This window comes from Rhinoraja longicauda, chromosome 16 (assembly GCF_053455715.1).
Source record: "Rhinoraja longicauda isolate Sanriku21f chromosome 16, sRhiLon1.1, whole genome shotgun sequence".
Taxonomy (NCBI): Eukaryota; Metazoa; Chordata; class Chondrichthyes; order Rajiformes; family Arhynchobatidae; genus Rhinoraja; species Rhinoraja longicauda.
The window spans coordinates 26589219-26606026 of NC_135968.1; the positions used below are offsets into that span (position 1 = coordinate 26589219).

Here is a 16808-nt window from a genome sequence, read left to right on the forward strand (position 1 = left end):
ATGTCAATGTCAAGCTCCACCCCCACAATGCCTCAACAGCTGTGTAGGAAAGAACTGCAGATGCTGGTTTAAATCGAAGATAGATACAAAATGCTGGAGTAACTTAGCGGAACCGGCAGCATCTCTGGAGAGAAGCATTCCTTCTCTCCAGAGATGCTGCCTGTCCCGCTGAGTTACTCCAGCGTTTTGTGTCATACCTCAACAGCTAGTGTCTTTGATATTTACAAACATTCAAATTCTCCCAAGCATCATTAAAATATTTAAAAATATATAAATTTGTTTCACAAATTTACTAAAACAAACAAGAATTCAAAAATTTTTTTTTTTACATCAATTCAATTGTATCACATATGAATGCATTTAATTTCTGCTCACCGCTCCCTCTGCAATGGTAACATTAAAATTTCAATCAATTTATATATCAACCTTAAATTCCAGGGAATAAAAAAGTTTATGGAATTCCTCCTCACAATTTAAAACTCAGAGCGATCTATTATTCTGGAAAATGAAACTGCAATCTCTCCTAAACTAAATCAAAATAGCCTCGAAAGAACTGCCCATAACACTGCAGTTGCAATAGAACCAGTCCTTATGAAGTTAGAACTCTACTTCTAATTCCTTGCTTTCTGCACCTCTATGTCAAAAATAACTACTCCATTAGATTTTTTGGGAATCATTTGTTCCAATCTTGATGATCTGGATACAGGGACCCCAAAGCCTCAATGCTTCCAAATTCATTTCATTTAGAAGAACTCTTTTCTATTCTTCTTAAGTCCCAAGTGGACAACCTTACACACGCTTCCATGGGGATCCCTCAGTCACATTACAAACTCCATTATATTGGTCACTTCTTTAAAAATAAATCCACTCTCCATTTGCACCTCCTCGATGATGTGAAAAAAATCAACAGTATAAGGAGAAACATTTATGAACATTCTTCTTTTAATTACTGAACTCTCCCTTGAAAAATACAACAAAGAAGGTCGATATTGCTCAATTCTGCCCTTTAAAGCCAACTGATCAACAGATTAATAATGCAATATGGTCACTGCCAGAAAACAGACTAATATTAATTAGAAAATGAAAATAATTAAATCAGTGTCTCTATCTTGTCAATTTTGATATTTCATTAACATGCAAATAAAAACAGTGGCCTGCAACACCCAAACCAATTATGAAATCTATTACACCAATCTGTATTCAGTTCACTCTCACTGCAGACATATTTATTCATGCACAAAGGTTTTACAAAAAGCATAATATAACTGTATATTAATGTTATTTTGATGATGGATTCCAATCAATTTTAAGATCAAATTCTTAAAAACAGCCACATACGGTATTTGGAATTGAGCTATCTTGAAATACTGATTCTATCTAACCTGCTGAGCATTTTCAGCAATTCAGCAGTTTTTAAAAAAATCATTTATTTTCATCTTCTACTCCTGCCAAAACATGAAATGGATAAGATTCTCGTTTGCAAATCGATGGCAGTGAAAGATGACTGGTAATGAAGGGGTAGGTCACTGGACATTAATAAAAGGTAAGGAAAATGTGTGGTAATGAATGCAATAAACAATTCTCCAGCTGCACAGAAAGCACAAATCAACACCTCAGCACTGTTGCACTGTGCATAAAATGGATGTAGATAACCAAGGGACCTTGTTATTGCTCTCAGAAATGAAGAGCCAAATGGAGACTGTTTTGAAAATTTTCAAGAAATATTGACATTTTTCAGTTTTCATTGGTATGATTTGAACACAGCATAAAGAAAATAACAAATGCACACAAGGATATTTCCTACATGGAGGTACACTAACATTAGATAAGAAAAACATAAGCAATGCAATTTTAGTTATCAATTAGATAGCATAATTTTAAAATAAAGCAAGTATAAAATTACATTTTTTATGTCTCAAATGTCACAGACACATTTTCTTGTCTCAATTGATTTTCCAGGATCAATCTATGATTTCCAATGTTAAAGTACAGCAAAATGGATCTATATATTGCTCCAATAATCTGACTAAAGGTATAATGTTTGCAGAAAAAACTCCTTTATCCAATATTATAAAAAACTGCCCAACTATGTATGTCCCATCTGTAATAAGCAGCTCAAATCCAATCTTGCTAATTACTGCTCCATCGATTTACTCTCTCAATCATCAGCAAAGTGATGAAATTTGCAATTTTAAGCTGCAGCAACTGAGAAATCAAAACAATTTAAACAAGCCAATTAAACCTACAAATCTGCATATCTTTGGCATGTGGGAGGAAACCAGAGCACCTGGAGAAAATTCGTGGTCACAGGGAGAACATACAAACATCGTCCAGGCAGAACCAGAGTCAGGATCAAACCCATCTCTATCTCTGTAAGGCAGCAACTCTACTGCTATGCTAATGTGCTGCCTCTCCCAAAGTCATTGGATCTTTGTGCCATGTGATCTTTTGCCCTCAGTTCTCCACAAAGTCGCTGTTTTGGTATTTTTTAGGTTAATCAGTTTAATGATACAGCATGGAACCAGGCCCTTCAGCCTACTGAGTCCATGCCAACGATAGATCACCTGTTCACACTAGTTCTATGTCATCCCATACCCTACAAACACGGAGACAATTTACAGAGGCCAATTAACCTACAAGCCTGGCGTCATTGGGATGCGAGAGGAAACCCACGCGGTCATTCAGGAAGAACGTGCAAACTCCACACAGACAGCACCCGAGGTTACAATTAAACCTGGGTCTCTGACACTGTGAGGCAGCAGCTCTACCCGCTGCGCCACTGTGCTGCCCAACTATGTCCCATCTACATTGAACAGCTCAAATCCAATCTTGCTCATTACTACTCCATCGGTTTACTCTCTCAATTATCAGCAAAGTCAAGGAAACTCACAATTTTACGCTGCACCGTCTGAGAAATCAAAACATTATTCAAAAGAAAAGATCCTTGCCAATCAGAAAGCACATACAGACATGCTGAAATTTGGCAAATATTTGTACTATTCTAAGATATGAAAGTTACATCCAATTTTTCAGATGAGTCTGAAATCAGCCTTCAAGTTATTGAAAATCTGCTTGTAAATCAATTTATTTTTGGCTAAATGAAACAACTGAAGGAAGAATTAAGCATAACCAAACAATCCAGGAGTTGGTTAACCATGCAAAACAGAATTCAGTCCAGTTATGAATCTGAAGAACACTACACCCACAAAGTAAAAGGGATTATCATTTTTAATGGAGTAAATATACAGAATAAAGTACGGAGATACAAAGGGAGATACAGGGAGGGTGGTACACTGATGCAGCTGGTAGAGTGGCTACCTCACAGCTCCAGAGCTCTGGGTTTGCAACTGACCTCAGGTGCTGTTTGTGTGGAATTTGTACTTGCTCGGCAAATAGGATAACACAGTTCAAGTTTGAACGAGTGATCAAAGGGTGGCATGGACACAGAGCCCCGAAGGGCCTGTTTCCATGCTGTGTCTTTCAATCAATCATAAAAGTAAATTTAGCCAATAAAACATTGCTGGGTTATCACTGGATGAGCACTTAATGGTTTCAAATGAAATCAGGCGTCTGTTGTTTCAGAAGATCATTATGCCCTTACTAAAATAACAGGCATTAAAGTCTGAAGGTGGGTCTCAACCCGAAACATCACCTAACCATTTTCTCCAGAGATGCTGTCTGACACATTGAGTTACTCCAGCATTTTGTGTCCACCTTTGACAAAAATGTTATAACAGCTTAAGCATTAAAATAATTTCAAGGCACATAATATCCATGAAAGCATCTGCGTTGATTTTTTTTAAAGGAACTTTTTTTTAGATTTTTAATTGACAGAAAGTGTTGGCATTGATGCTCATTGCGTTTCACTTAATGACCATAAATATCAGTCAGGTAATTTAACATTGACAAAGAGGAAAAGTGGATGGGGATTTCAAAGCAAAAGCCGACAGTGTTCTTAACCATAGTCCACACACACAAATCTGAAGTTAATGAATGAAACAGGACCAAACACCTGGTCCACTTTCCCCTCTACATCTGAGAGCTTCCAATTTTGCCAAAATCTGTTCACCTCTCAAAGCCTAAAGATTAAATGTTGAGTGCTCTTGATTGTGCTGAACCTGTGGGAGAACAAATGTTTCTCACCAACAAAGTTTCAGGTACAAATTCGAAAGAGTAAATGTGCAAACATGTACATGTCTTTTGGACTAGTTAAGATCATAAGAGATAGGAGTAGAATTAGACCATTCGGCCCTTCAAGTCCACTCCGCCATTCATTCACAGCTGATCTATCTCTCCCTCCTAATCCCATTATCCTGCCTTCTCCCCATAGGCAGGGAATAGGCAGCCCCTTCAGCCCACCTCGTCCGTACCCATACTAATCACGAACCTATCTATCGTTGCCTTAAATATATCCACTGACTTTGCCTCCACAGCCTTCTGTGGCAAAGAATTCCACAGATTCACCGCCCTCTGACTAAAACAATTTCTCCTTATCTCCTTCCAAAAGAATGGCCTTTAATTCTGAGGCTATGACCTCTAATCCTAGACTCTCCCACTCGAGGAAACATCCTCTCCACATCCACCCGATCCAAGCCTTTCACTATTCTGTATGATTCAATGAGGTCCCCCCTCATTCTTCTAAGCTCTAGTGAATATAAGCCCAGTGCCGACAAACACTCATCATATGTTAACCTACTCGTTCCTGGGATCATTCTTGTAAACCTCCTCTGGAGCCTCCCCAGAGCCAGCACATCCTTCCTCAGATATTGTGCCCCAAATTGCTCACAATATTCCAAATGCAGCCTGACCAGTGCCTAATAGAGCCTCAGCATTACATCCCTAAGTTAAAGGAATAACTCCATTCCATCTTTGGGTACTTTGAGAATGTATGTATCATGTACAGTAACACTGACAAAGTGGCTAATGATGAACAATTCAGAAGCAGTGCGTCATTCATCTGACCTGCCTCCAATAGACCTTCCTGCATTTATAAGAGAAATAACAGATTCATAAATGAACCTCCTCCTTACTTTAGTACTGATATTGTAGCTTCCGCACGTGGTTGCTTGCACATGGCAGTACAATGTTTGATATTATGGAACTGATTTTCATGTAAAACAAAGATCCAGTCAGCTGAGAGAGACAAATAACACTGCTCACCTAATCAATGATGTGAGCTGCTCACACCTCCTGCATAGATTTGTGTAACATCTGACAGCTGTGAGTACTGGACCAGAATATGCCCATCAGTAGGGAAAAGAGAAAGGAATTCCGATGGTCTTTTTCAGAAACCACAAAAGAAATTCGAGGTGCCAGGGAGGAAGGATGGGGAATTATAAGAGTGCATGGAAGCTTCAAAGAATAAATTAAGGTTAGTTGCACAAAACTCTCTTTCGAATAGACTATTTAGTTATCCATTCAAGGAACAGCCTCGGGCAGATTCTCCTTCATCTCGGATTCATCTGACCGGCACCACTCAAAAGCAAATGCATTGTACACTGGTTCATAGAAATGTCATTTGGGTCCCACATAACATGCACAAGTTCAATCACCAACTCTTACACCCCACCTCAGGCAATTAATGGCAAGGAGATTTTCCGTTTTTAATTTTATCTGGCAGCCATTCCATTACACAGCATGAATGCCATAATTGAACAAATACTGACCATTATCTCAAAGGATTTAAATATCCTCCAAAAGCTAATGTAAAAAAAAACAAGTATTATTATGAGGAAAGAGTAGTTCTGACACAAGGTGTTGGAAATATGTCCATTCGGCTGTCAGGTGATATAATTCTTCTCACTCCACAGGCATGAATGAAATGTGGATCCATTGATTACTGTAATATTGCAGGAGCTTTGGATTGTTGGAGACAACGTCTTTTACTTTAGACTTTAAACTTTAGAGAGACTGTGCGAAAACAGCCCCTTCAGCCCACCTCGTCCGTACGAACCAGCGATCAGCCTGTACACTAACACCATCCTCCACACTTGGGAGAATTTTGCAACTTATCAAAGACAATTAACCTGCAAATCTGCATATAAGTGGAGTGTGGGAGGAAACCGAAGTACCCAGATAAACCTACATGGTCACAGAGAGAACGTACAAACTCCGTACAAATAGCACCCCTAGTCAGAATCGAACCTGGGTCTCTGGCACTGTAAGGCAGCAAATGTACTGCTGTACCACTGAGCCATCCTTTGAACTAAAGCAAGATCTAACCTGTCGGTGGACAGAGAAGTTTCCTCAATTAAATTTTCAAAAAGGGAAGGACGCTTCAAAAGTTCTGGTCAAATCATTCCTCCAAATCATATGCATTTGTGCCTCATTTCCAACATTAAAACAATGGTACTATATTTAAGCACTTAATGTCCATGAGCCATGAAAGCCATTCTTTTAATGCAAGCTGTTAAATTATAAAGCCCAGACATAACTAATGATGCACACCAAACCAATGCTTTAAACATGATCGGCTTTTGTCAATTCCTCAGTTCAATAATTCTAATATTTATTGTTAAATAATGAAGGTGAAATTATTCCATTGGTTGTAATCAAAAGAGGTTAAACATATTACCTTTCCAAGCATTCATTTCTAAAATAGACATCAATATCAGGCACAGCATCTCATCCTCAATCTCTCTATACTTTACTTTTACAACCAAAATGCACCAGAGAGTCAATGTACTTGTAATGCTTAAATGCCATCATCAAGAAAAAGACAGCAAGATTCCTTGACAATAAATTGGAACTCCAATCTCCAGAGAAAAAAGGTATTGTCTGACAATACTGTTTCAGCTCTTTATAAGCCTGAGGGTTAAGTACTGAGAGACAATATAGTTTATGACTATAATTTTATGAGCCACTTTATAATCACCATCTTTTCTTCAAACTGGTAAAATTCTAACTACCCATCAGAGGACTGTGTTATCCGTTTTTAGATACAAGATAGCTACCTCATGATTAACTTTAAATTATCCCACTATATCAAACACACCATCATATAATAGACCATGGAGATTCATTTTCTGTTTTTATAAACCATTAGATCAAGTCTCTTAATTCAAAGCTATTGACACAGAATTTACTGGTGAACTGATGGCAAATAAAATTCTCACATCACTGTTATCATGGAAATAGCCCAGTAATCTAGGAGATGGAGTCCCCCAGTAAACCAAGAAGAAACCAGATTCCAATGTCAAACTCCTCATGAGTTTCAAGATAGGCTGCTTTTATACCCCTACAATAATTAAACTCACCACAGGAGGTTTGCCCTGTTATTTGATGCATGGTTCACCCTAATGATGAGATTCATGTCCCTGCAAAGTATCTCAAACTTGGAGGCCCAGAAAAGACAAACAGCATCATGCAGTAAATATTTCTCCATGGGCATTTGATTTTTCTTTTCTCCCACAGGTTGCTTTATTTTGACTTGATTTTATCTTTTCTTCCCTCTTTATTAATTCACCCTATTTTTTCTCTTCAGCATCCCCATATCTTATTATAAACTAACATTTAAAAGGTTAATTACACAGAATATTGGTGTCTTTATAGATTCCAAGGCCCCAATGTCCCTCCCTTCTCCCTCCGCACATGTGCAAATCCAGGAATTTGTACAATGAAGGCTCATTCATTGAGAACGGTAAAGCAGAATGGTCAGCAGCTCTCTTCCCCCCCCCCCCCCCCCCCCCCCGCACCTAAAAGTGCAGCTATCTTATTTACAACAAACCTGTACTTCTGCAGTCACTCATGTTAATGATAATAAATAATTGTGGAATTGAATGGCTAAACTATTTTAAATTTATCTGTCATTGTGTTGTAACCTATGTCTCCAGATCAGTAGCCTAAGCTCCGAGTGTGCAGGATAGCGTTAGTGTATGGAATGATCGGTGGTCGGCGTGGACTCGGTGGGCTGAAGGGCTTGTTGAAGTGCTGGATCTCTGAATTCTAAAGTTATTTGGCCACCTGCTTTTAGTAAGGGCAGATTTTCTTTTTAGTTTAGTTTAGAGATACAGCAGCGGGAAAAGGCCCTTCGGCCCACTGAGTCCGTACCGACCAGCGATCCCCGCACATTGGGAAATGTGTTGGGAAATACTCTTAATACCTAACTGAAGATGGAGAGAGGCAAGATAACCTAGTAGATACTTTGACAAATATGTGACAGCTATATGAAGTGCAATGGCAATCCTTTAATGCTCTGTAGAAATTTCAATCAGTACTCATTGAAAACTGCAGTCAAGAGCGGTTAAAGAAATGGCATGGGAATGTCAACAGCAAGTTGCCAATGGCCCACATTCACATACCTACAGCATTAGCTAACAAAGTAGCTGAGATAATTGAAATTCATGAATTTTTCTTTTGAAGAATAGATTTCAATAAGGCAATGGGTTGGCAAAGATTCCTCTGGAAAAACAAGAATGCAAGCCAAAAAGGTATTATAAATATCAGAATTAATTCCAAATCATTTACACCTGAACTCTTAATGCAATTGCTCGATGAGTTTTCAGCTTTATGTAGGTCATCTCCGGTATCACTTTTATCACGTTTCCCCTGAAGTACCAATTATCTCGTATGAAACCTTGCTCATTTTTGATCTATCCATTTTTATTGAGGTTATGAAAATGAACTATTATTCGCTACATATATAAAAAATAGAAGAAAAAATGTAAGGTAGACACCAAATGCTGGAGTAACTCAGCGGGACAGGCAGCATCTCTGGAGAGAAGGAATGGGTGATGTTTCGGGTCGAGATCAAGAAGGGTGTCGACCCGAAACGTTACCCATTCCTTATCTCCAGAGGTGCTGCCTGTCCTGCTGAGTTACTCCAGCATTTTGTATCTACCTTCGATTTAAACCAGCATCTGCAGTTCTTTCCTACACATTAAATGTATTTTTTTTAACCCTTTGTTTGGGCGGCACGGTAGCGCAGCGGTAGAGTTGCTGCTTTACAGCGAATGCAGCGCCGGAGACTCAGGTTCGATCCTGACTACGGGTGCTGCACTGTAAGGAGTTTGTACGTTCTCCCCGTGACCTGCGTGGGTTTTCTCCGAGATCTTCGGTTTCCTCCCACACTCCAAAGACGTACAGGTATGTAGGTTAATTGGCTGGGTAAATGTAAAAATTGTCCCTAGTGGGTGTAGGATAGTGTTAATGTACGGGGATCACTGGGCGGCACGGACTTGGAGGGCCGACAAGGCCTGTTTCCGGCTGTAGATATATGATATGATAACTGCAAATCAGCACAAATATTTGGTTGCTCTGAGTCCACCCTGAACCTTCCTGTAAGTTTAAAAAAAATGCTGAGTAGGTGTTTTATATATTAAGTGCACTGCAGGAAGTTGGGGCTGGAATTTAATAGCATTACCCCTCTTTTATTTCCAACATTTATCATGCTGTAAAGTCACTCTTTCGCTCTGGGTAATCAAAGGACCAGTTAAAACAATTTTCTTAGCTAACTGCCCCAAAACTAAATATCTTGTGCTTTCCTTTCTGTCCATATTCTCTCTCTCTATCATGTTATCGGTGCAAAATTAGGCCATTCGGTCCATCAAGTCTACTCCGCCATTCAATCATGGCTGATCTATCTTTCCCTCTCAATCCCATTCTCCTCCAATTTTCTGGATTTTTATTTCCCACTCTATGCTCATTTCTGTATTTAATTTGATTTAAATTTGATTTAAATTGACCTAATTTCCAATTATTTATTACCGCTGCATGTTTACCAAAGTTAGCTACAAGATATCTATTTCATGTAATGAATCACAAAAATCTCTCCTGATCATACTCACCTAATATTCTGTGCCGTTGTTTTGGAAAATGACATCTTTCTCAACTTATTATAGCTAACACAGTAAAGTTTTATACTTAAGATCTTGATTGCATCAAGCATTTAAAACCCTATTTTACAGAATGGAATTGTGCTTTACTGAGAATGCATCCAAGAGAAAACTAGGGTTCTATTCTTTGTGCTGTTGTTTGTCATTCATTCTTGAGGAAGAGCATGACATATAGTTTATAGAATATTGAGTTGTGTTAGGAGGTGACTAACTAGAGCAATCTGGGCTTAAAGGTTCCTTTCAAACAGGCGCCAGAGCAATAGGGATGCTGTAACATCAATGGTTCTTGCTTTGAAGGTTCACTTTTCAAGCAGCAAGCAGCACTTCTTTAGTGGATAAACAAAAAAGGACGACCCTTGCTTGTTGTTCACAGTTGTATGGAACAATGTTGAAACTCCTCAGGGATGTTCCAAGTCTTTTGTAGTAGGTTAGAAATACAGCAAGAAACAAGCTCTTTGCCCCACCAAGCCCACGCTGACCTATTTCACCCGTAGATAGAAACAAAATGCTGGAGTAACTAAGCGGGTCTGGCAGCATCTCTGGATAGAAAGAATGGGTGACGTGTCGGGTCGAGATCATTTTCATATCCTTTATCCCAGTTTTGCGTTTTACACACTAGGGGCAATTCAAATAAGCCAATTAACCTATCAATCTGTAAGTCTTTGGAATGTGGGAGAAGTACCCTGAGAAAACACACCCGCTCACAAGGAGAATGTACAAACTCTGCGCAGACAGCACCCAGGATTGAACCCGGATCTCTGGTGCTGTAAGGCAGCAACTCTACTATTTTGCCAATGTGCTGCCCCTCCCAAAGTCATGGAGTCTTTGTGCCCTGTGATCTTTTGCCCTCAGTTCTCAACAAAGTATCTGGTATGGTACTTTTTAGGTTATTTAGTTTAAAGATACAGTGTGGAAACAGGTCCATCAGCCGACTGAGTCCATGTCAACGAAAGATCACCCATTCACAGGAGTTCTTTGTCATTCCATTCCCTACTAACTAGGGGGCAATTTACAGAGGTCAATTAACCTACAAGTCTGCTGTCGTTGGGATGTGAGAGGAAACTCACAGAGAATGTGCAAATGTGCAAAATCCACACAGACAACACCCGGGGTTACAATTGAACCTGGGTCTCTGGCAGTGTGAATAAGCAGCTCTACCCGCTGCGCCACTGTGCTGCCTATATTTTGTCAAACATTTTAATGACATGAGCGGGGAGGGGGGGGGGGGGGGGCGATGGAGGGGTGAGTGGGGGGGAGGGAGGGAGGATGGAGTGGGTGAGTGGAGGGAGGGAGGGAGGATGGAGTGGGTAAGTGAGGGGAGGAAAGAAGGGGGGGGAGGGAGGGGGGAAGGGGGATATTAATTGAGATTAATTCTATTCCAAACAAAAGCCTGCCCTATCCCTAACCTTCACCCTAACCCTAACCCTAACCTGCGATTTTCATTTAGATTAATTTTATTCTAAAAAAAAAATTTGATCAAATACTTACATTTTCATTAATAACTGAAATTGTCTTTGGGTTATTTTAAAGAACCCAAATTCTTTAAAATAGAATTTTCCCATGTCACAATGGGAACCCAATGAGGAATGGGCCCAACGGGTCCACTTGGTCTAGGAGTCCTTATAGTTTAACATTGCAAATGCCTACACTGGTTAGACATATTCTAAGAGATTTCTTTACCTGATCCTGCCGCCACCCCTCCTCATTACTGACCATTGACTCATTCACCCTCATTGCAACGCACCACTCCACGCCAATAAAAAGACAAAATGTCTTGTTACTCTTCTGAAACAGTCAGGCATTCATTATCACATGCTCCTGCATTAGCGGCACGGTGGCGCAACGGGCGGCACGGTGGCGCAGCGGGCGGCACGGTGGCGCAGCGGTAGAGTTGCTGCCTTACAGCGAATGCAGCGCCGGAGACTCAGGTTCGATCCTGACTACGGACGCCGTCTGTAAGGAGTTTGTACGTTCTCCCCGTGACCTGCGTGGGTTTTCTCCGAGATCTTCGGTTTCCTCCCACACTCCAAAGACGTACAGGTATGTAGGTTAATTGACTGAGTAATATGTAAAAATTGTCCCTAGTGTGTGTAGGATAGTGTTAATGTGCGGGGATCACTGGGCGGCCGGACTCGGTGGGCCGAAGGGCCTGTTTCCGCGCTGTATCTCGCATTGTGTAAACACTCTGTTTAATAATTAACCGATACAGCCCCCGTCGCTCACCCGCGCGTGCCTGAGTTCAAATCCCAACTGCCAAATCCTTTGTTCTCCTGGCACACGACGGCCCGCCCCCCTTTGACCACATGATTGGTCGGCCCAGATCACGCCCGGTCCACACGAGAGTTCGAGCCCAACAAACGATGGTTCGATACCATAGTGGCTCAGCCCGCCACATTAACCCCCCCCCCCAGAACCAGAGTAATGGAGGCGGTTAGGCTGACGAGTGATGCGGCCTGATCGCGCGACGCGTCTCCTGTGTTCAGGATCGCAGCTGGCAGAGTTGAGGGCGGGTGTGGTCGTGACGGTGGACGCCCTCTGCGGCGGGGTTGTGCCACCTGCACTGGTTGGTCAATGTCTAAGTGTGCCGGCTTAAGGCGGTCCAAGGAGACAGTCTCGTGCCTGCTGCCCATGTTAATGACAAAAGCCGTGGTGCCGTGTTGTAGTACCTGGAAGGGTCCCTCGTAAGACCTTTGCAGTGGTGTACAGTGGGAATCGTGGCGAAGGAAGACGTCCTGGCAGCCTTGGAGGGTGGGTGGGACGTACGTGGTGGTGAGTCCATGGCGGGACGATGGGACTGGAGAGAGCGTGCCCACTTCACGGAGGCGCGTCAGCATGGTCGTAGCTGGTTCCTGATGTCCACGAACCACCGGGATGAAGTCCCCTGGGACCGTAAGCGGGGCGCCGTACACTAGCTCAGTTGAGGAAATAGCCAGGTCCTCCTTTGGGGCAGTGCGTATTCCCAGCAGGACCCACGGCAACTCTTCCATCCAGTCTGGGCCCGTGAGCTGTGCCTTGAGGGATGCCTTCAGGTCCCGGTGAAAACGCTCCACTAGGCCGTTTGCTTGCGGGTGGTAGACCGTAGTTTGGATCAGCTGAGCACCAAGAGCAGCCAGGCCATCGCTGACCACAACTCGGAGGTGAACTGCACACCTCTGTCGGAGGAGATGTCCACCGGCACACCAAAGCGGGCGATCCAGTGGGCAGTGAGGGCACATGCACACGTCGCAGTGGAGGTGTCCAGGAGCGGGACGACTTCCGACCAACTCGAGAAACAGTCCACGATGGTGAAGAGGTGGGTGACACCTCTGGATTGGGGCAGCGGTCCAATGATGTTGACGTGGATGTGGTCAAAACGTCGGTGTGGCAGGGCAAAATTCTGCAGCGGCACCTTGATGTGTTGCTGAATCTTAGAGGTTTGACAGGGGATGTACGGCCTGGCCCAGTTGCCGACCTGTTTGTGCAACCCGTGCCACATGAACTTGGTTGCCACCAGTGCCGTTGTTGCCCGGATAGAAGGGCGAGCCAAACCATGAACCATGTCGAAAATCTGGCGGCCCCAGGCTGCGAGGATGATGGGTCTTGGCAGTCCGGTAGACATGCCACAAAGGAGCGTGGTGTCAGCGGGCCTGAATCACATATCCTCCAACAGCAGACCTGAGATGGCGGTGCGGTAGGCTAGCATCTCCTCATTCTCACGCTGGGCGGCCGCCATGGCCGTGTAGTCGACCCCTGGGGCCAAAGCGTAGATGGCATTGATGGCAGTGCGGGACAATACATCTGCGACCCTTTTTCACTTTCCTGCGATGTACTGGACACAAATCATGTACTCGGAGATGTAGGCCAAGTGACACTGCTGTCGGGATGACCAGAGATCAGACACCTTGGCAAAAGCAAACGTGAGTGGCTTGTGGTCGGTGAAAGCTGTGAAATCCCTGCCCTCGAGGAAGTAGCGGAAATGGCAGATGGCCAGGTAGACCGCGAGGAGCTCCCGGTCGAAAGCGCTGTATTTCTGCTCGGGGCGTCTCAGTGACGATTGAAAAAGGCGAAGGGCTGCCAGCTTCCATTTATCGGTTGTACCAGTACTCCACCCACGGCCGAGCCAGATGTGTCAACCGTGAGAGCTGTTGGCCCGCGGATGTACCAACATCGACGCCTTTGCCAGCCCCTCTTTACGTCTTGCTGCCGTTGGCAGCGGCCAGCGAAGGCCCCCTCTTTCTGGAACGAGTGTCGGCCCCCAAAGGGGGCAAAACACTGACCTTTGCTCCCATGTCCACGATAAAAAGCCGCCCCCAATTGACGATCCCAGGTGTAGAGGAGGCGATGCTTCTGGCGTTCCGCAGCAGCCACCAGTGGCGGCCGAACGAGATTTCCGGGAATTCGTGCAGGGTGGTCAGCATCAGCGGTCCATGGAACCCCATCTTTGGTGGTAGTAGCACCACTCACCCTTGCCAGCATCGCTCGTGGCTGGCTTCAATAACGCACCTTCAGTGGAGGTTGAGCCTGGCCGCTTGACCTGCCGAGGCACCGCCGCCACCCGGCTGATGGTGGCGCCACCCTGCTGTTTCGACTGCCATAGCACGTCCGCACGCCAGCCGTTGGGGATCGATGAAATCGTCGCCCGCGAGGAGCAGGCGAATGACCTCGGGCATCTGCTCAAGGAAAACCTGTTTGAAAAGGAGGCAGGTCTTGTGTCCGTCCATCAAGGCGAGCATTTCATCCATAAGCACGGATGGCTTGCGGTCGCTTAGGCTCTCAATGTGCAGGAGTCTGGCTGCCCTGTCGCGGCGGCTGAGACCGAAAGTGTGCATGAGGAGCGTTTTGAGGCCATCGTATTTGCCATCGGCTGGTGGCTGGCGAAGGTAATCGATTATGTGCCCGGCGGAGTCCTGGTCCAGCGCAATGACCATGTAATAATATTTGGTGGCATTGGCGGTGATCTGCCGGATGTGTAACTGGGCTTCAGCTAGTTGAAACCACACGTGGGGCTGTGATGTCCAGAAAGCGGGCAGTTTGATCGAAAATGCGTTCTGCTGGTCTGGGTTGTTGACTGCAGACATGATACAATCAAAAATAGGCCGTGTTGCATCGTCGGAGTCACCACTGTAGAGGTCCACACATTGTGTAAACACTGTTTAATCATTAACCAAATATAGTTCTGTCGCTCACCCGTGTGTGCCCGAGTTCAAACCCCAACTACCAAATCTTTTGTTCTCCTGGCACGTGACGGCCCACTCCCCTGACCACGTGATTGGTCGGCCCAGATCATGCCCGGTCCACTTGAGAGTTCGAGCCCGACAGACGACGGTTCGATACCAAAGTGGCTCGGCCCGCCACAAGATACAATTATTCAACAGAGGAATGGACCCTGCCTTCAGCCAACTATGTCCATGCCAACCTTTATACCCATCTTCATGCCCCTATGGTTTTCTCCAACTTATTCCCAGGGAGGGAGGGGGAAGAACAATGGATAATGGAGGACCTGCCGTGAAGGAACGGGGAGGGGGGATAAACAAAGGGGGACCCGGCACAGAGGGGGATTTGTAAAGGGCCTGTCCCACTTAGGCGATTTTTTTGGCGACTGCCGGCGACTATCAAAGTCGTAGCAGATCGGCGAAATTTTCTTTTACCCGACGACAATGACCACGACAATGCTGAGTCAGGTCGAGATTACAGCGTCTTCGGAAACATCATGAAATTTCCACGCTGTCAATGTGTCTCCGGTGTCCTAATTTTCGCTGAAATCACTGACAAGTCGGTATAACATCTTGTATGGGTTACTTAAAAAACAAGCTTCACTGTAACAAGGCATAAACTGGATTTACTTCCAGTTTACTAATACCAGTATTAAAAAATATATATTTTAAAGTGGTAAGTGGATTTTTGTGAAAAGTGTGTGGGCATTCTTTGAAAATGTACGGGAGATGCATATCTGGTTTCTGGGTTGCATATCTGGGTTGGAGCCCACTTTAAATGTAATGGCTGATGGCCATAAACATCGCAAAAATTCCCACGCTTACCTGACCGTCAAATTGTCGCCTCCAGTCTACCTATCAAATGTCCTGACGGTAAATAAATTGGTTAAACACAAGCATTTTATGGTATTTTGAAATTACTTTACTTATTTTAATATTATGTGCTTTTAACTGCATCTAAGAGAACCTAGCAAACCTGGGGACAGCATACGACAGCGCCCGCAAGAAGCAACGATACCTAGCGACAAGCCAGCTGTCACCAAGTAATTTCAAACCGGATGATTTCGCAGCGACAGGCTGAGATCCACTACGAACCTTTGAAGACTCCTCACGATCATGCCCGTGACACCCTGGCGAACTGTCGGCGACAGCCTAGTCGCCGGCAGTCGCCTTAAAATCGCCTAAGTGGGACAGGCCCTTAACTTTGTAAGCGCCCTTTATGGACGACTATATGCATACCTTGGGTGTGCAAGCAACGAATTTCACTGTGACTTATCACATGTGACAATAAAATATTCAATTCAATTCAGCAGAAATGCTCTCGGAGATTTCAGTCAATCCTGGTAAGTTGACACCACTTCCATATTGGTGACCATGGCCACTAAATATTTCCACCTCATTCTCTCTCTTCAAGGCCATCTGAAAAAATTGTCTCTTCAACTAAACGTTGTCACTTTTTTTCTAAAATCTTCCTTTGCTGCACGAGAGATGTTGCCCGATTCTCCTCCGAGTTGCATGGATGCTACCCAAATGCAAGTTTAATAAAAACAAAACCCATAACGAAACTCATAACAAAACAACCTGGTTGTTCTGCCACAAATGCTACTTCACACCACAGTGTTGTTAGCTGATTGATGACAACAAGGAAAGAATTATGAGAAAAATTCAGGGATATAAATGGGAAAATTATTTCCATTTCAGAGGAGAATCAAGAGAAATAAATAGGTGTGGACTTATTATTTGTGTCCATTTAAACTAAACTAATTGCACAGTAAACAATGTA

The 16808-nt window shown here is 43.6% G+C and overlaps 1 protein-coding gene across 1 annotated transcript in view; it reads right to left on the reverse strand.

The window, feature by feature from the left end:
- atrnl1b (attractin-like 1b) overlaps window positions 1–16808 on the reverse strand; it is a 681061-nt gene that overhangs the window by 383366 nt on the left and 280887 nt on the right. The gene's annotated exons all lie outside the window — the stretch shown is intronic.